Below are 21,794 nucleotides of genomic sequence, written 5' to 3'. Positions count from 1 at the left end.
CTGCTTCCCAAATCTATTTGATCACTGACATTTACTTCAAGACACACACTCTGCAAATGCTACTTGAGGCTCTTCAGCATTAAGCCTTGTGATAATTTTGTAGCGTTCACAGAATGTCTGCCTCAATTTTAAAAGGCTCTTAATTTGCTCTTTTCTATATTGATCAGCGGAGGCGTTGTGTTGCCTTGATTGCCCTGTAATTTCTTCTCATTCAGCTAGATAAGATAGACGGACATTAAGGCCATGGATAAGAGAACACTGGGCCTACTTAACAGGAGTTTGAAGCCACACAGGGACAACCAGGTTTCGGTGGTTAAGTGGTTGAGCAGGCAGATATTTAGAAAGGCCAAGAAACTGGCAGAATCAAGGCTAGTGATTGCCAGCTGTCAATGCAGACTTTTCCAGGAAGAAATTCAAGGCAAGATGAGTAGATAAGGCAGGGTTGCAGCTTAATCGAGTTAGGACTGGAATTGCAGAACTTGAGTCTCAGCACTCCGCCACAGGGAGGAACTGAGTCTTCATTTTGCTCAATACTTGATATAGATGCCTCTATTTTCTAGCTCTGATGTCTCGGATTATCTTTCACCTATTAGGTTCAGGTAGAATTATTTCGACTTTAAAAGACCAAGGGTCTTGAGGGCAATCTACCTGAGTGGGCAAAGCTATATGTTTTAAGTAGATTTTGGCCTCAGATTGAGTCACCTGTAGAATGAGGAAGGGTGGATTCCTGGGGCCCTTGAACATTACTTTGTTGTTTTCCTCCTAGGCAGACTCTTTTAACCATAATTTTGACAAAGTAAAAGCTCCCATTAGGGCTGATCCTAAATTAGGTTACGAAGCCTCTTATATTTTAAACTTCAAAACAATTCCACCAACAACGTATCCAGGCATACTTCGGAGATATTGCAGGACGGTTTCCGGACCACTGAAATAAGCCAATATAGTAATAAAGCAAGGTACAAGAATTTTTTGGTTTTCCAGGGCATATGAAAGTTATGTTTACACTATACTGTCATCTATTAAATGTTCAATCACATCCTGTTTTTAAAAAATTACATACCTTAATTTAAAAATACTTTATTGCTAAAAAACTCAAACAATCATCTGACCCTTAAACAAGTTGTAATCTGTTTGTTGCTCTTGGAGGATATTGTCCCAGTATTGATACTCACTGATTGATCAGGGTGGAGTTGCTGAAAGTTGGAGTGGTTGTGGCAATTTCTTAAAATAGGACAAAAGTAAATTTTGTCACATCAGTGGACTCTCACAAAAGATTTCTGTGTATCATACAAACTGATGGCATTTCACCTACAGTAGAATTTCTTTAAAAACTGGAGGTCATCCTGTCAAACCCTACTGCTGCTTTACCAACCAAGTTATTCTAAATAACTTAGAATAAAGTTATGTTCATGTTCTAAATCTTGTTATTTGAACAGTGTGTACAGCATCTTCACTAGGTGTTCTTTTTATCTCAAGAAACCACTTTCTGGCCTGGCGCAGTGGCTTATGCCTGTAATCCAGCACTTTGGGAGGCTGAGGCAGGTGGATCACTTGAGGTCAGGAGTTTGAGACCAGCCAGGCCAACATGCTGAAGCGCTGTTTCTACTAAAAATACTAAATTAGCCAGGTGTGGTGGCAGACACCTGTAGTCGCAGCTACCCGGAAAGCTGAGATAGGAGAAACAATTACTTGAACCCAGGAGTTGGAGGCTGCAGTGAGCCAAGATCCCACCACTGCACTTCAGCCTGGGTGGCAGAGAGAATCTGTCTTTAAAAAAAACCCAAAAAACAAAAACTTTCTTTGCTAATTCATAAAAAGTAACTTCTCATCTATTCAAGTTTTATTATGAGATTGCAGCAATTCAGTCACACCTTCAAGCTCCATTTCTAATTCTAGTTCTCTCTTGCTATTTCCACCATATCTGCAGTCAATTTCTACACTGAAGTCTGGAACCCCTCAAAGTCATCCATGAGGGTTGGAATCAACTTCTTCCAAACTGCTGTTATGCTGATATTTTGACCAACTCCCATGAAACATGAATATTCTTAATGTATCTAAAATGATGAATCCTTTCTAGAAGGTTTTCAATTGTCTCCTCTCAGATCCATCAGAGGAATTACTATTTATTGCAGCTGTAGCCTTATAAAATGTATTCCTTAAATAATAGGTCTTGAAAGTCAAATTTATTTCCTGATCCATGGGCTACAGAATGAATGCTGCATTAGTAGGCATGAAAACAACATTCACTTCCTAGCACATCTCCATCAGAGCTCTTAGGTGACCAGGTATATTGTTCAAAAGCAGAAGGAAACTTTTTTTTTTTTTCCTCAATATTGGGTCTCAACAGTGGGCTGAGGCCAGGTGTGCTGGCTCACGCCTGTCATCCCAGCACTTTGGGAGGCTGAGGAGGGTGGATCACCTGAGGTCAGGAGTTCAAGACCAGCCAGGTCAACATCATGAAAACCTGTCTCTACTAAAAATACAAAAAATTAGCCAGGCGTAGTGGCACGTGCCTGAAGTCCCAGGTACTCAGGCAGGAGAATCACTTGAACCCCGGGAGGTGGAGGTTGCAGTGAGCGGAGATTGCACCACTGCACTCCAGTCTGGGCAACAGAGCGAGACTCTATCTCAAAAACAAAACAAAACAAAACAAAACAAAACAAACAGTTGGCTGAAAATACTGAGTAAACCATGCTGTAAACAGATGTGTTGTCATCTACACTTTCTTGTTCTAAGAGAGTCAGCCTGACATTTGAAACTTTGAAGCCAGGCTTTAACTTCTCTCTAGTAATGAAAGTCCTAGATAGCATCTTTTTCTAATAGAAGGCTGTTTCATTTACATTGAAAATCGGTTATTTACTGTAGTCACTTTCACTGATTATTTTAGCTAGATCTTCTGGATAACCTGCAGTAGCTTCTCCATCGGCACTTGCTGCTTCACCTTGCGCTGCTGCGTTACGGAGATGACCTCTCTTCTCAAACCTCATGAACCAACAACCTCCACCAGCTTCCAACTTTTCTTCTGCAGTTTCTTTACCATTCTCAGCCTTCACAAACTTGACTTAGGGTCTTGCTGAGGCTTAGACTTTGATTTAAGGGAATATTGTGGCTGGTTTGATCTATTCAGACCACTCAGACTTTCTCCAAATCAGAAATAAAGCTGTTTTGCTTTCTTATCATTTGTGTGTTCACTAGAGTAGTATTTTTAATTTCCTTCAAGAACTTTTCATTTGCATTCACATGTCTAACTATTTGGTGCAAGAGGCCCAGCTTTTGGCCTATTGCTGCTTTCAACATGACTTTCTCACTAAGCTTAATCATTTCTAGCTTTTGATTTAAGATGAGATGCATGTGACTCTTTCACTTGAATACTGAGAGGCCATTGGAGGGATATTTATTTGCCTAATTTCAATATTGTTTTATCTTAAGGAATTTCAAGGAGAAGGAGAGAGATGGGGGAATGGCCAGTGGGTGGAGCAGTCAGACATACACAACATTTATTAAATTTGTTATCTTGTATTTGCACAATTTGTGGAGCCCTGAAATAATTACAGTGGTGACTTCGAAGATCACTGGTCACAGATCACCATAACAGATATAATAATCACAAAAAAGTTTGAAATATTGTTAGAATTACCAAAATGTGACATAAATTGAGCACATGATGTTGGAAAAATGGCATTGATAGACTTGCTTTAGGCAGGGTTGCTACCATCCTTCAATGTGTAAAAAATGCAATATTCATCCAGGCATGGTGGTGCATGTCTGTAGTTTCAGCTAGTCCCGAGGCTGAGTCAGGAGGTCACCTTAGCCCAGGAAGTTGAGGCTTCAGTAAGCTATGATTGTGCCACTGCAATCCAGCCTGAGTGAGAGAGTCAGACATAGTCTCCATAAAAAGAAGAAAAATAAGAATAATGCATTATCTTTGAAGTACAATAAAGCAAAACACAAAAATGAAGTAGGCCTTTACTGGACATAATATTATGTTTGGTTCTGAGCTATAAAAATCCTGATGAATAGTGGCTTAAACACAGAAAGTGTGAATTTTTCTCATGTGCACTTCGGGGTAGAGATAGGTAGTCCAGGGCTGCTATTACTGAAGCTCTGCAAAATTATCAAGGATTCAAACTCCTTTTATTTCTCTACTCTGCCCTCCTCAGGGTGTTGCTACCTTTGTGCTTGTTATGATTTGAATGTTTGTGTACCTCCCAACATTTTTATGTTTGAATTTAATCTCCAATGTGATAGCATTCACAGGTGAGGCCTTTGGGAGGTGATTAGCTCATGAGGACTATGCCTTTATAAATGGGCTTGGTGCCATTATAAAAGAGGCCTGAGGGAGACTGTTTGCCCTTCTGCCATATGAGAACTCTTAGAAGGTGGCATTGATGAGGAATGGGTCCTCACCACACGTGGAATCTGCTGGTGGGTGATCTCAGGCTTCCCAGCCTCCAGAATTGTGAGCAACACGTTGCTGTGGTTTATAAATTGCTCAGTCTAGCGTATTTTGTTATAGCAGTCCTAATGGACTAAGACAGTGCTCATGTTTGCAAGCTGGCTGCTGCCTCTCCAGGCCTTCTATTCCCATTCCAGGCAGAAAGAAAGGGATAGGTACATAACCCTTTCCCACAAGACTCTGTCTTATCTTGACAAGGATGCTGGCCCTAGGCATGTCTGTCTGTATCTTATTAGCCAGAACTGGCAACACGGCTTCCTGTAACTGCAAAGGCATTTGTGAAAGTGAATATATTTACATATTACATATTAAACTTAGAACGTTGATAATAACCTCCAACAAAATTGGAGTTATATTATCCAGGAAGAAGGAGAGAAGAGATAGTGGCAAGTGACAAGTTTCTGCCATATGCTTACTGTAGAAAAATCACAAAACGCAAAGGAGCACCTCTTGATTCTTTTAATTCCATTTATTTCTTTACTCAGCCTTTTTCCCACTTCTTCTGGTCGGTTCTTTATTTGAAAATAGAGCCTTTCCTGGCCTTCCCTCAGACAGTTAAAGCAACTTTCGAACTATGTCCTTAAATAAACTATATTCTAGCTTTCTGATAAAAATAACTTGCAGAAGACATTTTTTCCTAAAATTATTTAGTATCTCTAAGAAAAAAATGTATCTTTAAAAAAAAAAATGTAAATAAGGTTTCAGGCCAGAAATTGAAAATAGTTTTATGATAGGCTGTCGACATTTTACTTGGGTCACAAAACAGGCCATTTCCTGTCTTCTCAAAGCCGTACACTTCTCTCATCAGTGTCCTGTAACCCAGTGAGTGGAAATACACTCAGTAAACGCCACAAAGGCAGCAATCCCCCTCCTAAGTGCATGACCTTTTGTTAATGGCTCTAGACACTGATTGCGGGACCTGGTTCTGTTCATCATTGTCATGATCACCATGGATTATTTTTTTGAGTGCCTACAAGGGGCAAGGCACTATACTCTGCATAATGTTTACTGTTCTATTTCTGCTTCCGAATCATTAGATGTTTTGTTCACACTGAGCTTATCTCTGATTGCAAGCAATACTGTCCACTGCTGTCAGCTACCAAAAGTTAAAGCCTTTTATACTGTGAACATCCCCTTAAGGAATCTGATGAAAAAGTGGCACTACCACTTTTTGGCTATGTGTTTTCATCATTAATGTATTTACTCAACACGCCTATTCGTAGGTATTCTTTTCTTTATTATATAGCTCAGCGATGACATTGCTGAGTTCAAGCTTTGCCAGAACCATCAAGATTTGAAGGAAAAAGAGAGAGTCACTATGCATCAGTCCTGAGAATAGTACAGAATTGCTTTATATTTAAATATTAAGGTATCTGTCTGAAGGAATGATTAGTACAGACACTTTGTAGACGAAGCAGCTGATACTAAAAGAGATTAGATTATTTGCCCAGGCTGGGTGTGGTCGTTTTATGCTTGTAATTCCAGCACTTTGGGAGGCCCTAGGTGGGAGAATTGCTGGGCAACACAGTCAAACCCTGTCTATACAAAAAAAAAAAAAAAAGGAAAAGGAAAGAAAAGAAGCTGGGCACAGTCCCATGCATCTGTAGTCCTAGCTACTCAGCAGGCTGAGGTGGGAGAATAGCTTGAACCCGGGAGTTTGACATTACAGTAAGCTACGACTGCAACACTGCACTGCAGCCTGGGTGACAGCATGAGGCCCACTCTCAAAAAAAAAAAGAAAAATTAAAAAAAAGTTGTCCAAAGTCACACAGTTGATAAAAGATTAAAACTGAACTTGAACCTGGGTCCTAATCTAATTATCTTTCAGCTACAGTATACTATCCTTTAATAAGTGTTCTAGTATTTCACGAAAAGATTGTAAAACCCAACCCTCATTCGTGAACCTGGCTAAACATAAAGTATTCTAAAGAACTCGTACCTTTTATTGCCATCAGTTGTTACTGTGCATGAAAAAGAATAGGTCCTTTCACAAGGTAAATGAAGGTACTTAAAAAGTCTAGCAGAATTCACGAATAAGGTATTTTATTTTCTTCAAAGTATATTATGTACTATGTCCTTTTAATATAGTGGAACTAAAATTACGCTATATTCTTGTTCAACATGGTTTATTTGGCCTGAACATGTTTACAACTTTGTTCTGCTTACTTACTTCATAAGTTAGTTCTCCATCATAATGATAGTTTTTCTAATAGTTTATTCTTGCTCTTAGCTCTTTGTTTTAGTGGCAATTTCTAGTGTGATGCTTTATTTGACACATGCTTTCTTACTTTTGTTCAAGGGCTTTCATAATTTTCATACTCATTCACATCAGCCTTATTCTCCTCTTGCATTATTTCTGAGTGCTACTAACTGCACATTTCCTGAGTTTGTTTTAGAATCCTCAATCTTCCTTCTGTATTTTACAATTGCAGATGGCTTTTTTTTTTTTTTTTTTGGTAACATGCTTATTTTCTCAGTCTCTACTTCTTAAAGCTTGCTGTTCCCACTCACTTAAATAACAATTCACTAAGAACCTGAAAATTTGCAAATTGTGATTGCTATTGAATATAATTATGACTTCTATTTCATAGGTGCCAGTTTTCCTTATTTCTAATAATTACATCCATAATGATTTTCAACTTTATTACAATTTTGCAAGGGAATCTAGCATATCATTTGTGTGTGTTCTTTTTCTTTATAGAATCTATTGTACAGAAGCTGATCTTTCTTTTAACTAGTCTCAGTCATTGAAAGTATTTGTTTTATGTTAACAACTAAAGCTCAAATATGTTGCATTAATCTCTTCTCCTTCTTATCCCATACTCTCTGGCCTGGCCTTTAATACACATTTCCTACCGGGTAACATGAAATCTACCTCACATTTGTAAGTTTTCCAAGCTTTTCTCGTTGGCCTCATACCATCTTGACATTCTGGCATTGACTTAGATAATAACAAATATTTAGTAATGTAATATTTTGGCACATGTACTTCCCTACAATTATATGGCTAGTAGGAAAAAAAAGGTCAGCTGTGTAATTTAATCTGATGGTGACTAAAATTAAGTAGAAAAACATCTAAAAGTGCTTTTGAAATAAATAGATCAAGTGAAGGAAAGAAGACTCACTTTAAAAGACAAGAAAAGGAAACACAAAATGAAATATGTAAAGAAATAGTCAAACAGCAATAACTGTCTATAAAAATTCATGGACATTGAACATCAGGTTCTTTCCATATATATATATATATATATTTTTTTTTTTTGAGACAGTGTCTCACTCTGTCGCCCAGGCTGGAGTACAGTGGCGTGATCTCAGCTCACTGCAAGCTCTACCTCCCAGGTTCACACCATTCTCCTGCCTCAGCCTCCCTAGTAGCTGGGACTACAGGCACCCGTCATTGTGCCCAGCTAATTTTTGTTTTTGTATTTTTCAGAAGAGATAGAGTTTCACCTTGTTAGCTAGGATGGTCTTGATCTCCTGACCTCGTGATCCACCCACCTCGGCCTCCCAAAGTGCTGGGATTATAGGTGTGAGCCACCACGCCCGGCTCTTTTGTATATTTTTAAATCACAGAATCGTGATATGGTTTTTATTCATCTGAAAGAAAACCAGTAAGCATTAGAATTATCATCAGTAAAGAGCTGAGTAGATACTGAAGAAGGTAGCCTCACTCATTCGTCCTGTCTATATCAGAATAATAGGTAGGACAAGGAGATGGACATGCAAGCTTCGTTTGGGCACAGAAAGAGCCAGTACAGTGGGCCAGCCTGGGTGAGGAAAACTGTGGAGTCAAAAAAGGACAAAGAAAAATGAGGGGCTTAGGTTGAGTATAATTATATAAATATGAGCATGTGCTGGGCGTGGTGGCTCACGCCTGTAATCCCAGCACTTTGGGAGGCTGAGGCAGGTGGATCACGAAGTCAAGAGATCAAGACCATCCTGACCAACATAGTGAAACCCCGTCTCTACTGAAAATACAATAATTAGCTGGACGTGGTGGCGTGCACCTGTAGTCCCAGCTGCTTGGGGGGCTGAGGCAGAAGAATTGTTTGTACCCAGGAGGCGGAGGTTGCAGTGAGCCCAAATTGGCCATTGCACTCCAGCCTGGCAATGGAGCAATACTCCATCTCAAAAAAAAGAAAAAAAATGAAAAGTAAAAAAAGAAAGAACATGAGCATGTGTGTTTAAGGTATTCTGGGGTAAAGCAAGCTCATCCCTTTTACCACTGATTTTGGTCATGAGACTGTAATTAATAAAGCATATAGTTGAAAACTACATCGTATCACAAGCTCTTATTATTAGTTAACATGTATGTGGCTTGTACATAATGGGGGGCTTGCTGAGAAGATCGTTTATATGTAGAAATAAGTAAATAAACACAATTGATCTACTTGGCCAAAACTTTGGAAATCCTTTCCCTCATGTTAGGAAGTGACTGGAAGGGAGAAAGATGCTCAGAATCTATCCTGAGTGGGACCACTTCAAAACTCATTCTGAGAGAAGTCACCTCCGTACCCTGCATGCTCCTGGGGACACCATCACTGCCTTTGAATGGCTTGCGTTGGCCATAGAAGTTGGAATGTGTGTCGTTGATCCTTTTCGTAATCTTTGCCTTACACATTGCCTCCGTTCAAGGACTCTCCTCCTCAAACCTCAGGAGCCAGCAGCCCATGGTCCAGTTGCTCACCAATAGTTGTTTCTTAAGTTGAAAAGAATATGGCCAATATCCATGGGTTCACTCTGCCATCTGGAAACTTCCTTTAGTTAATAGATCCATCAGGATCAGCCAGGACTTTCACTTTTGGGGATCCAAACCCCTGCCTACACTGAATGGTGCAAACTTGAGGACAGATAAGTACTGAAATGATATTTGTGACAGAGTCAGGAAAAGAGGAGGGAAAATTTTGATTCCAATGAAAGGCTTAGGGAGAGAGGACAATTCACAATGAGTAGGTAACGTGAAAACACTGGGGATCTGTAGAGGGGGCGTGGGGCAGGGGATGGGAGGAGATGAGTCAGCAAGAGGTGAAGGGGTTCGTATTAGTCTGTTTTCATGCTGCTATGAAGGCATACCCAAGACTGGGTAATTTATAAAGAAAAGAGGTTTAATTGACTCAGTTCCATATTGTTGCTACAGAGGCCTCAGGAAGCTAACAATCATAGTGGGAGGTGATATAGGCACATCTTACATGGCGGCAGGTGAGAGAAGTGAGGAGTGAAGTGGGAAAAAGCCCCTTATAAAATATTCGGATCTCGTGAGAACTCACTCACCATCACAAGAACAGCATGGGGGAGACGTCCCCATAATCTAATCACCTCCCACAAGGTCTCTTCCCCAACACGTGGGGATTACAATTCAGATTACAATTCAAGATGACATTGGGGGAGACACTGGGCCAGGCCATATTAGGGTTTTAGAAACAAATGGGAAGTTCATAAAACAATTTTTTCATATCCTTCCATTTTTGCCAAAATATTTTGGAGACAAGCGGAGTGACATTGGAAATTACTGTCAAGGTAGAGATGTTTAGCAGATAACTTTGGAAGACAAGTGACATTCAATGAACATTTGTTGGAATTAAAATAGAGGTTGGCAACCATTTTATTATAAAGGGTCAGATCTATTATAAAGGGTCAAACTGTAGGCAATTTTGTAGGCAAAATTGAGGATATTATATAGGTATTTATATAAGAAGAGAGAAAACAAATGTCTACAAATTTTTTATTGTTGAAATTCAAAATATAATAATGACAAGTTCATTAAAAGAAAATACAGGTTGGGTACAGTGACTCACACCTGTAAATCCAGCACTTTGGGAGGCCAAGGCAGAAGTATCACTTGAGGCCAGGAGTTCAAGACCGGCTGGACAAAATAGCAAGACCTTGTCATTAAAAAAAAGCAAAAAATAAAAAAAAATTAGCCCAGCATAGTGGTGCATGCCTGTAGTCCTAGCTATTTGGGAGGCTGAGGCAGGAGGACCGCTTAAGCCTGGGAGATCTAGGCTGCAGTTAGCTATGATTGTGCAACTGCACTCCAGCCTGAGTGACAGGGTGAGACCCTGTCTCACGAAACAAACAAACAAACAAATGCTTAAACAATTTAAACATACAAGTCTATGAATGATAAGAACAGATTCTCTTTTAGGGGGATAATATTTTGCTTAACTAAGGTTCACAATTAGTTTTTGCTGTCATCAAAATCAATTGTAAACTCATCTGTTAATGTTGATTCATAATGAAATTTCGTGTATTTTATCTCTGAAAACATCTTCTCACACAGATAGGTTTTGCCAAATACTGATATCAGTATGTTAGCTTGTGATTTTAATTGGGCACATTCACTAGTTCGAAGGCAAAGAGACTTCTATTAGATTTTCCCCTTGATATTTGACTTTGGTGGTCCATTCTATTGCATACTAACAACTTCCACAGGAAAGCTAAGTGGAAGCTCTTCAGCTGTGCAATTAAGTGAATTTTGAAATTTGGAGAATTTTTGCTTTGTTCTGTTTTTCCTTTAACTAAGATCTGAAAAATGCAACTGGAACTATAGTTTGAACTTGAAAAACATATTCATTGCAAATTTATGTGGGAATGGAGATCTTGTGTTTTGTTTTGTCTTTTAACAGTATGCGGCATGTAGAGCTTGGGCACAGTGGCCCACACCTGTAATTCCAGGACTTTGGGAAACTGAGGTGTACACATCACTTGAGGTCAGGAATTCAAGACCAGCCTGGTCAGCAGAGTGAAAGCTTTTCTTTACTAAAAATACAAAAATTAGCTGGGCACAGTGGTGTGTGCCTGTAATCCCAGCTACTCCAGAGGCTGGGGCATGAGAATCACTTGAACGTGGGAGATGGAGGTTGCAGTAAGCCAAGATTGCAGCACTGCACTCCAGCCTGGGCAACAGAGCGATACTTGGTAAAAACAAAACAAAACAAAACAAAAAAAACAGAAAACAAAAAACAACAGTATGTAATGTGTATAAAGGAGCTTTACCTTACTAGGTTTGAAATAGTGTTAGTTGTCATAGAAATGGTTTTGTTGCAATGGAAGTTTTGCATAGATGCTGTCTTTCATCTTATTAAAAAAGCAAATTTTAGGTATTCAGTGCTTAATAAGAGTGGTTGAGGCTGGGGGCGGTGGCTCACGCCCGTAATCTCAGCAGTTTGGGAGGCCGAGGTGGGTAGATCACCTGAGGTCAGGAGTTTGAGACCAGCCTGGCAAACATGCAGAAACCCCATCTCTACTAAAAACACAAAATTAGCCAGGCGTGGTAGTGCATGCCTGTAATCCCAGCTATTTGGGAGGCGGAGGCAGGGGAATTACTTAAATCTGGGAGGCGGAGGTTGCAGTGAGCTGAGATCGCACCGTTGCAGTTTAGCCTGGGCAACAAGAGCAAAACTCTGTCTCAAAAAAAAAAAAAAAAGAAAAAAAAAGAGATAGGAAAAATTAGTGGCATGGAAATAAGTAGTGGGCAAGATTTGACTATGAGCCTTGGTTTGCCAAACCCTGAATTGGATTGATATGGCCTTTGGAGTCAGACTCCTTAGCTCCTTAGTTTGAATTCTGGCCACACTCACTCTTGAATTGTATAATTTGGGGCAGATTACTCAACCTCTCTAAACCGTCTAAGACAGGACAAGAGTTCTCCACTCATAGAATAAAGTTTAAATAAGGAGTATGCGTGAAATAATACAATTAGTAAATAGTATTTTTAAATTCCACTATAATGCTATAAATGGATCCAACAATTTAGCCATGTAAAAAGGGGTTAGTGTTCTTATTGTAAAGCTGATTAGTTGAGCTTGGGTAAGCCTGCTATGGAGGATGTGTGCCAGCCACCAATGCCCTCTATCTGAATTCTTGTTTTTGGGATATCTCCATGTATTAGAGTTACTATAAGTATTTTATTAATGTTGCCATTGTGATGCTTCTGAGATGGGATATTTCCTTTGACCCCTTCACAGGACTCATGAAAGGGTGGCTCATTTACTCAGCCCACAGCTCTGAACCCCTCATAGGAGGGGAAGCACAGAGGTGAGTAGATGCAGGAGCTGCAGTGAATGAGTTGGAACTGACTGATCACTGCTCTCTGGCATTAGCAGGCTCTGTGTGGGCCCTGCGGCAGTGTCCAGGCATGTTACAATGCTCTTTTAGCTCTGCTGTTTGAGAGGGGGTGTCTGTGACCCCCAGAACCCCAGAGAGCATGTGTTACAATCAGTGCTCTTTCAGCATTTGCCATCCACAGACAGCTAAGTGTTAACCAGCTCAGTGAAGGGTCAGAGTGACAGCCTTTAATAAGCTGCCCTCTTAGTACCTGATTTCTTGTCTCGTGTCCAGGAAGAATCAGGTCACATGAACAAATTGAAGGGTGGTGTATATGGAGGATTTTAATTGAGCAGTGGAAGTGGCTGTCACTGGGAAGGGGAGCTGGAAGGGGGTTGTATTGGGAAGACAATCTTCCCCTGGAGGTCGGCCGTTCCCAGTTGAACTCTTCTCCAAAGTCCCTCCATCAAGCCATTCCTCTGAAGTAAAGCTGCTTTTCTCCAACATCCAATTGCTTCTTCTCTTCTCTCCTTTGTTGCTGCTCTGCTCTGCTCCTCTGCCAGTGGAGCTTGGGGTTTTTATGGTACAGGATGGGGGTCATGGTGGGCCAGAGTGGTTTTGAAAAAGGCAACATTTGGGTGGGAAAATAGGAATGCATGTTCTCATTTAGGACCATAGGTCCAGGTTTGAGAGTGGACCTTTTCTATCTAGCATTTCCCTGACTCCTGTCTGTATTGCTTCCCTTTTAATTTTTATTTGTTTATTTATTTTGAGATAGAGCCCCACTCTGTCGCCCAGGTCGGAATGCAGTGGTGTGATCTCAGCTCACTGAAAACTCTGCCTCCCAGGTTCAAGCAGTTCTTGTACCTCAGCCTCCTGAGTAGCTGGGACGACAGGCCTGTGCCACCACACCTGCTAATTTTTGTATTTTTAGTAGAGATGGGGTTTCACCTTGCTATCCAGGCTGGTCTGAACTCCTGGGCTCAAGTGAGCTGTCTGCCTTGGCTTCCCAAAGTGCTAGGATTACAGGCCTGAGCCACTGCTCCTGGCCCCTTTTTAATTCTTTATAACCACTTTATGAGATAGGCATTACTTCCATGTTATGACAAGGAAATTAATATTGTCATCCTTAAATCTGCTCCATTCATCTTCACCTACTGCCCATGCTAAACTAATCCAGCTTCACCAGCTGTATGCAGGGGCTGCCCAGTTAATCCCATCTCTTCCTTTCTCCATGGTGTACACTGGTAGCATATAGAGCATGATTCATGGGCTGTTTTTCTGACTTTGTAATGGTTTCTAAAGGCAATGAAGTCCTTATTATCGTTTTTTATATTGTCTGATTTTGTGCTTATCTCTTTCCACATTGGGTGATCCTAAAAAAGCAGCAATGTGCCTTATTTATTTTGGTATGTATAGAGATAAATACTAGTAGTTATTCAAAATAAAAGTATTGAATCAACTAACAAATGAAAGAAGATTATAACAGAAACAAAAAAGTATTTTTATTAATATTCATTACTAATTTCAAAGCGTTTCAGTAGTCTCTTTCATTGCAGTCATGTTTTTCATTTTTTTATGTTATGTTATTTATTTATAAACCAAAAGAAATCATTTATAGAAAAAATGACTTGGATTGACATGTGATCATGTTCAGACCCCTAGTTTGCCATTAACCAGCTGTGTGTGGCCAGGCACAGTGGCTCATGCCTGTAATCTCAGCACTTTGGGAAGCTGAGGCAGGAGGATCACTTGAGGTCAGGAGTTCAAAACCTGCCTTGACAGCATACTGGGACCCGTCTCTACAAAATATTTTAAAATTATTCAGGCATAGTGGTGTGCACCTGTTGTCCCAACTTTTCAGGAGTCTGAGGTGGGAGAATTGATTGAGCCCAGGAGGTTGAGGCTGCAGTGAACCATCATCAGACCATTTGCACACTAGCCTGGATGACAGAAAGAGACTGTCTCAAAGAAAAAAGAAAAGAAAGCTAAAAAGCTATGTGTATTTATGCAAAAATTTTACTTTTTTCTTCTTTTATTTCCCTTTCTTTTTTTTCTTTCCTTCTCTTTCTTTCTTTCTTTCTTTTTTTTTTTTTTTTTGAGATGGAGTCTTGCTCTGTCTCCAGGCTGGAGTGCAGTGGTGTGATTTGGCTCACCACAATCTCCTCCCGGATTCAAGCAATTCTCCTGCCTCAGCCTCCCAAGAAGTTGGGACTACAGGCATGTGCCACCACACCTGGATAATTGGTGTATTTTTAGTAGAGGATTTCACCATGTTGGCCAGGCTGGTCTCAAACTCCTGACCTCGTGATCTACCCGCCTCGGTCTCCCAAAGTGCTGGGGTTATCAGCGTGAGCCCCCGCGCCCAGGCCATTAAATTGTTTTTCTTATCATGGTAACCAGCATGTGTAGATTACAGTTTCCCAGGCACTTCTATTTTCATAAGACTGGACTATGGCTGTCTTCCTATTGTGTATCCCAACAGCTAGTCTTGTTACAGAACCAAACTGGGGTCCTCTTGTCCAGCACAGTAAGACCAGATATCCACACCACAGTCTGCATCAGTAGAAAGGAAGGTGTTTATTTGTAGGGCAGCAAGCAATGAGGACTAGACAGTTCACGCTTAAGTCCCAGCCTTGTTGATGGATTGCAGGTAAGAGTTTTTAAAGGCAGGGGCAAATTTTAGGAAAGCAGAAGTTATAGGCAACATGGTATGTCAATACATTTGCATTGGTTTTGGCCTTACAAAGATGGATAGCTTTAAGGGAGAGAGGGCTTATGTATCATAAATAGATTCAAAGATCTTCTAATTTGCAATTAGATAAGTAAGAAAAACCTTGTTTAAAAATTTGGGGTCAGCAGATTCGAATGTTAGCTCTGGCTCCTGGATGTGACTCCCTCCTGGCCCCTCAGAATGAAATGTAAAACAAAGAACGGTGGTCAGAGTTCAGACTTCAGGTCCTTCTTATCTGAGGTCTACATGCCAGTAGGTTCATTTGGTGGGGGTCTGGGTTTCTGGAAAACAACTCAGAGACCTATGTTGTTATCTTTAGTTTCTATAGGAGAACCAAACATCCATGATTGAAGCTTTCTTGGCTGTTGTTTTAGGCTACTATTACTTTCTTGCTTTTCAAGTTGATTATTTATTTCTCAGGGCTAGCTAGGCACCTGAATTTCCCTTGAAGGAGCTCAAGATTTCCCTTTATTTCCATGCTTGGGTGTGGAGAGGCGCAGGCCCCTAAGAGGGGGTCTCTACTCCTTTTCAGTTTAGAGCCTGACACATACACCTAATGCCTGATTCAACAAATATTCACTTCATGACAAAATGAATGAAAGCACTATCATATTTGATGCTCACATTATTCCTATTAGACAGATGAGGAAAGAAAGATTAATTAAAGGATTATTGCACAAGGTCACAGAGATGATAAGCTACAGCACCAAGATTTAAACCAGATCTTCTGACTGGAGACCCCTAATCTTTTCAGTGACTCCAGCCTGCTGCTTCTATTAAAGTTGTACACGTTTTTAGAGCTGATCGATCAAATCGTGTTTGTTCAGAAGATTTTATGATAAACACTTCATACTTTAGCACTTTTATGATATTTAGAACCATAAGACAGACTTAAACTTCCTCAGCACAAAAACACCAGAAAGGCCCATTGAGAAACCTGCTGCAAATTCTAATGTGCATCTGCAGAGGATTAGGGTCCCCATAAACATTCCGGGGCATTCCCCAGGGAGTTTCGTGGACTCCTATTTCCCAAAGCTGTTCAGAAGTTTCTCGCAGTCAGGAACATTTTTGTGCTGCTTAGGCAAGTATGTTATCTGCAGACTGTAATTTCTTAAGTCCAAGGAAGGGAAATGTTGGTGACAGAAACTCACTCTGGGGACGTCGTCTACGGAAAGAAAGCTCACTTATCACAAACAAACCATTTCTAAGAGAGCAACAATTTTGTTGACTACATTTAAAGACAGAAACACGCAGTCCCCAAGTGCAATTTCAGTTTTCCAAAGGACAGTTTGATTCTTTTTCAGAAATGCCTTGGTGATTATTTTTTGTTGTTTTGTTTCGTTTTGCTTAGAAGGACTGCTTAGCGTGCCTCTTTAGTCAACATGAAAAAGAAGAAAAGAACAAGCAACTGAAGGATCCTCTGATGGCCTCAAGGCAGTGGATTGAGAATGTCTCTTAAGTACAAGGAGGTATTCTAGGTAAGACTAGTAAAGACTTTTTAAATTGGGCTCAAATACCCCTCAAACACTGGCACAGTCAGATGGATTCAGATTAAATGCTTTTTTTTTTCCCCTAAAGATTGTCTGTTTTCCATACTAATTTTACAAAATCCCTCTAAAGGTGCTGAAATCCCCATAATAAAATGTTAATCTCTTACATTAAGAATCGGATGAAATTTACTTACAGCAGACAATCTTGGGTTCTATTATGTTTAGTATACAGATATTTTTCTTTTGACAACTGCTGTTTTAAAACTCATGATATTAGGTTTCAGGATACGTATTTTATAAGATATAATATATATTATATATTATAATATATTACATATACATATATGTATGAATAACATATTTAGACATATAATATATTTATACATAATATGTATATGTAACATATTATATTATTTATAATACATAATATGTATATATAATATGTTATAATATATTAGGCTTTGCAGGCTATGTAATCTCTGTTACATATTCTTCTTTGTTATTTTTACAGCACGTTAAAAAAATGTGCATAACACTCTTAGCTTTCCTGGCATAAAAAAATTGGTCATGGACCAGATTTGACCCTACTGTGCCAGCACCTAGACAGACACATGATATAATCATCGCCTTTCATGCAGTTAACAAAAATATATATATAATGTATATATAATATAATATACATTATATCCATGGAGGTGGACTCCACTAACTGGCTATTCAAATTCACTCCCTTTCTCTCTTGTTAACAGAATCCCTATTGCGTCTGGTTGACAATAGAACTGCTATGGATGAAACATAGCAGGTCAAAGCCAGTTTTGGCAATTTCATTTGTCTTTCCTAGTGATTTGTCTAGAGTTGGCATGTGACTCAGCTCTGGAAGATGAAACTTAAGGGGAAATGACCAGATAGATTTCTGAGAAGGATTTCACTCCTCTTTTAAAGGCAAACATATATAAAGGAATGTATGTGTAGGAATGTATGTGTTTGCTTCCACTCCATTCTGTTAAATGAAGTTTAGTCTAAAGTTGCCTCTTTACATATTTTAAATTGAGCCTAAAGCTTTCTCTGTACATAGTGAACTATAACCTAATATGTATAAATATAATATACATAATATGTATAAATATAACATATTATATTTATACATAATATATATATAATATGTTTTTGATATATATATATTATATATATATATATGTTGTGTGTTTTTTTGACACAGGAAATAGTACCAGGGCTAGAAATTACATCAATATCATAGGATATTTTTATACTGTTTTGGCTACTTTGTATCCTTCATATATATTCCTTGTAGGTAGGACATACATGCCTTAAATATGTGTAATTTTTTAGAAACTTGTGATTTTCTCAGCTTGGTAATTTTGTAACTAACTTTGTACTATTTTAAAAATATTTATCTGTAAAATTATACACCACACTTGCAGAAAAAACTGTTTAGGATATTTACTGTGTAAAAATGAAAGGTAGGCTTACATTCTGACTTTTCTTGGGTGGGAAGGGAGGAGATACCACTATATTATGAGCTTTTTCAGGGAATACACTCTATGTTGCTCAGATCTGTATCCCCAACACTTAGTTTGGTGACTGACCATATTAGACACTCCATAAATTTTTGTTAACTAACTGCATGAAAGGCAATGATTATATCATGTGTCTATCTGCCAGGAAAGCTAAGAGTGTTTTGCACATTTTTTTAACATGCTGTAAAAATAACAAAGAAGAATATGTAACAGAGATTACATAGCCTGCAAAGCCTAAAATATTTCCTATCTGGCCCTTTATAGAACAATGTTTTCAGACCTATCTTTATTCTTAAATATACTCTTGTTTTTACATACACTTCAGTCAAGGTTCAGACCAGTCTTGGAGTGAGGCTATCCATGGAAGTGGACTCTACTAACTGGCTATTCAAATTCACTCCCTTTCTCTCTTGTTAACAGAATCCCTATTGCGTTTGGTTGACAATAGAACTGTCAACATAGTGAACTATAACCTAAATAGAGGTGTAAATGGACTCAAATCTACTCTTGTGCCAGTCACTGAGTTCTGGCTAATCATACAGGGGCAACTGTTTAAACCATTTTTAAATAAGGCAAATGCTGAGCTGTAACCCACCTGGCTGTTTCTGTACCTCACTTCCATTTTCTGTAGGTCACTTTCCTTCTGTCCATAAGTCTTATGTTACCACATGCTTGTGCTGGAGTCTCTGAGTCTACTCTGGCTCAGGAGGATGTCCAATTCATGACTTGTTCTTTGCTCAATTCAACTCTGTTAAATTTTACTTGTCTAAGGTTTTTCTTTCAACAATTCTTTCTTGCTTGGGATTTAGTTATGTGAGGTTGTGTTTTGCCTCTTTGGTAGTCCTCTTTTGACCAAGAAAGAAAGCCAAAATGATTCAAAGTGATGTTGAGCTAACATTCTGTCACTGTTGTGGTGTTGACTTGACCCTACAACTGAGATGAGATTGTTTCCTTGACCTTGACCCTCTTCATGGGTGGGAACTAGATGACTAATTTCACTCAGTCCGCTGCTGGCCACTCCTTGCAAGAGGGGGCATGCAAGCAACCGAGTGTGGGACCAAAGCAAATGAACGCTGGAACCGGCCAGTTGGTCCTCTGGCAGGAGCAGGCTCTGTGCAGGCCCCACAGCAGTGTCGCAGCCCCTGCCCTCCCAGCACCCAGGTTGTTGTCCAGTGTCCAGGAAGAATCAGGTTACATGAATGGATTGAAGGGTAGTGTATGCAGAGGATTTTACTGGGTGATGGAAGTGGCTCTCAGCAGAATGGAAAGTTGGAAAGGGGATGGTGTGGGAAGAAGGTCATCTTTCCCTGAAGCTGCACCATCTGAAGTTAGCTGCATCTATCTGTAGTCTCTGAAGCTCACTTGCTTCTCTGCTTGCTTCTCAGCATGACACTCAGCCACTTGTTTCCCTCATCCTCAGCTGCTTGTGTTGCTCTGCCAGCTGAAGTCTTTTTATGGGCACAGGATAGGGGTAGGGCAGACCAAAAAGAAAACCAACAACATTTTGGTGGAAAAATGGAGTTGGCTATTTTCACTTAGGGCTGCAGTTCCAGGCTTAGGGTGGGGTTTAGCTGGGAGCCCAGCCCTTCTATATCATAACCACCTATCTCTAGCCTGCTTATGAAACCACCATTGCAAAATTGTAACTAAGAAAGTGAAAGAGATTTGACCTAACCAACTGCATCTTGCTTCTGATCTCCAAGCTATCCTTGTTCTTTCCTGGGCATAGGCTGAACTAACTTCTGGAGGAACTTAGTTTATAGTTTAAAACAAAGATGATAATAGGCCTTTACCAAGGGAAATCCCCTTCTTGCCTGGGGACTTGACTGCCACTGTAGGTTGAACATATTAGCCACAAGATTAGAAATTATGGTTTAAGTGTCATGCAGCTGGAGGCTACAAGATTCTGACCCTTCTTAACCTGCTTGTAAGATCAGTGCTTGAGATATTTTGCAGACCCTGCAACTGATGGATCAGCTGGCACCACCAAGGTCGATGAACTGGCTCATCTGATCTTGTGGCCCCCACCTAGGAACTAAGCACAAGAAGCATCTCTGACTTGACCAATCAGCACGCCTGTCTCATTGGCTTCCCCCCACCCACCAAGTTGTCCTTAAAAACCCTGATCCCCCGAACCCATGGGGAGACTGATTTGAATGATAATAAGACTCCAGTTTCCTGCACAGCTGGCTCTGCATGAATTATTCTTTCTCTATTGCAATTCCCCTGTCTTGATAAATTGGCTCTGTCTAGGCAGTGGGCAAGGTGAACCCATTGGGCCATTACACTTGTGATAAGATAAAAAAAAAATCATGTCTTTATGCTTCAGGCTATTGTTAATTCTGTATGCTGATACTTTCTGCTAAAATGTACTGATTCATTCAGTTTTTAGATCTATTATAATGAGTTCAATGAAATTATTAAAGTTTTTTTTGAAATGAGAAACTCAAATTACTTGGAGTCCTAATTGGTTATAGTATTATCCAGACAGGGATTAGTGTAACCTGGTACTACACAATCTTGGACATAGCCATTTTGGTTCGAATTTATATGAGAAAGGTAACCACTTGGAGAGCAGAGTGAATTCAACCATGAAAAATCAATTTAATTTTCTTGTCTGATTAAGAAGTGTGTGTGGGTGGCTTATGCGTTTGTGTGTTCAGTATTGACAACTGTAAATAATGAGATTCAGAAAATATTATTAATTGTAGAGGTTATTCAAGCACTAAGCTTGAGGATGGCCATCTGGGAAGCAAGGATTCCAAAAAATGGAAATCAGCTTTCCAAAATGTGGAATTTTGGGGGTCATCTATATAGATAATACTTAGGCAAACTTAACAGAATTTCAACATCTTTGACTATAAGGCTTAATGCATGGTTACAATGATCTGATTGGTTGAGGTGGTCTTTTACTTTCAGGAAAGGTATATTTGATTTCCACACTGAACATGTGACAGTCATGGGGTCTTTTGCATGATCTGGTCTGAATTAGGTGCAGACAGTAAAGGAGGCAGTTAATCTGTAACAAAAGTCAGTGATTAGAAGAGGAAGAGGCGTGGTCTCTGGTCTCTCCTAGTCATTTACAACACAAGAGCAACGAGAAAGAGAGTTATTCTACAATCTAAGAAGCAGAAGCTGTAACTACATTCTGCGTGATTCAGATCACAGTCACATTTCTCTCAAGGCTTAAAGAGTTTTGAGGGTTCCAACAGCTTTTAAACTGCATGTGTTTTCACAGTATAAACACAGAATGCATGTGCTTTGCTTAGTTAGATATTGGTTAGAATATACTAGACTAGGAATTAAGGAAAATAACGCTTGTGATCTGTCAGTAGTGATGTTACAAATCCGTGCTGTAAAGTTCATACTCTTAAACCCTCACATTCCTCCCTCAATGCTTATTCAGAATGGATAGAAATACAATGCTAGTGTAATATTATTTTACCTTATTTCTGCATTTTGACATCCCAGAATGGTGTACTGCATTTTCACTGCCATATAGGAAACTTCCCAGGGCTCTTAAGTACAGA

At 39.6% G+C, this 21,794-nt stretch overlaps 1 long non-coding RNA gene across 3 annotated transcripts in view; it reads left to right on the top strand.

Moving 5' to 3' along the window:
- The window catches only part of LOC117086161, a 43,070-nt gene extending 22,623 nt beyond the window's left edge, over positions 1-20,447 (top strand). The window contains exons 3-4 of one of the 3 annotated variants that reach the window (XR_004438222.1): positions 16,588-16,714; positions 20,221-20,447. This is a non-coding gene — a long non-coding RNA (uncharacterized LOC117086161). Of the gene's footprint in view, positions 1-16,587; positions 16,715-20,196 lie in introns of all 3 variants that reach the window. The other 2 variants (XR_004438221.1, XR_004438220.1) reach the window with 2 other exon arrangements.
- The last annotated feature ends 1,347 nt before the right edge of the window (positions 20,448-21,794 follow it).

The sequence above is a fragment of the Trachypithecus francoisi genome, unplaced genomic scaffold, assembly GCF_009764315.1.
Source record: "Trachypithecus francoisi isolate TF-2019V2 unplaced genomic scaffold, Tfra_2.0 Lachesis_group1, whole genome shotgun sequence".
NCBI classification, from domain to species: domain Eukaryota; kingdom Metazoa; phylum Chordata; class Mammalia; order Primates; family Cercopithecidae; genus Trachypithecus; species Trachypithecus francoisi.
The sequence above is the reverse complement of the archived record's forward strand: the minus strand, read 5'-3'. Positions and strand labels throughout refer to the sequence as shown.